Raw genomic sequence first — 1,325 nt, 5'->3', positions numbered from 1 at the left:
GTGGGGGGGGGGGGGGGGCAGGAAGGGGAGGAGAGCCAGTTATTACTGCCACCTAAACCATAAAAATACCATCCCCCTGATATGACTCCTATCCCCCTCGGCCTTTCCTGACCACACTGGCAGAGATGGAGCTTTCAGACTTCTGGAACCCAGAAAAATTTAATGTCACAAGCAATTTCTGGCCCCTGGGATGGAGACTTGGGCAGGCCTCTGGGAAAGACTGCCCTCTGCTCTGTGAAGCCATCAGGTCACGTGCAAATAGAAAGGCCCACCCCCTCACTCTTGGGGGCAAATCTGAACACAGTGTCAGAGAGGGAAGTGAAGAGTCCTATTTCAGAACAGAAAAACAGAGTGTCTTTCAAAATATAAAAACAAAATACTAGTGTGTGTGTTTTTATAGTATTTATATATGTGTGTGTGTGTGTGTGTGTGTGTGTGTGTGTGTGTGTATATATATATATATATATATATATATATAAAATCACTTAAAAAGGAGGGGGCTGTTGTATCTTTTATCAAAGCTATGTCTCCCAGTCTCTCAGATGTGGGGGCTTTGCGGAGAGAAATGTTAATTTACTCTGTGCAACTTTAGGCTAACAGGTGTCCCCAGAACTGTTGTTTGTTCTTTTGAGCTCTGAGCCACAGTTTCTAGCAACATGGCACCGGGATGAAGAAGGGGCTGGTGGCAGGCAGGTGGGTGAGGTGAAAATCTGGACTTGACTAATCCCTTCAGCTCTGTTAGACCCCGCTGTGGGACTTTGTGTGACATCTTATGGGGAGTGCTGCAGAGGGCAAGGCTGGACACTATCTGTAGAATGCGGAAGTGGGCCTTAAAAGGGACAAGAAAAAAGTCCTCCTTGGGAGTTTGGTCTCAGAAACACAGCTAGGCCTGGGTATTTCTAGGGCGGGGCGGGGGGGGGGGGGGGGGGGCAGAATTAAGCCAGCCCAGCCACATGGGCTCCTGAGAGGGTTGAGGTCTGTGGATTATACCAACAGCCACATCTGACACTAGTAAGAGAGGCTACTTACTTCTCTTCCATTACACCCAACCCTTTGGAAAAATTTCCTTCACTTTTGTCCCGTGAGGGATTAAGGGGGAGGACCTAAACTGTCCTTCGGCCAGAGGATCAAATCGGGGTGAAGTTGGCAGAGGGAGCTGATGGCCAATGACAGCTGTGACCAGCAGACAAGTGCCCTCTAGAGGGCAGCATTTTGGTAGCCTGACAAAGAGGTGGGTGGATGGGGGCTTTGATCATCCTCATAAAACGACAGGTGGCAGGGGGACCTCTTAGAAATAGCCAGGGAGCTTTCTGAGAGGGAATTTT

The sequence above is a fragment of the Herpailurus yagouaroundi genome, unplaced genomic scaffold, assembly GCF_014898765.1.
Source record: "Herpailurus yagouaroundi ecotype Mexico unplaced genomic scaffold, PumYag 67793, whole genome shotgun sequence".
Classification (NCBI taxonomy): Eukaryota; Metazoa; Chordata; class Mammalia; order Carnivora; family Felidae; genus Herpailurus; species Herpailurus yagouaroundi.
The sequence above is the reverse complement of the archived record's forward strand: the minus strand, read 5'-3'. Positions refer to the sequence as shown.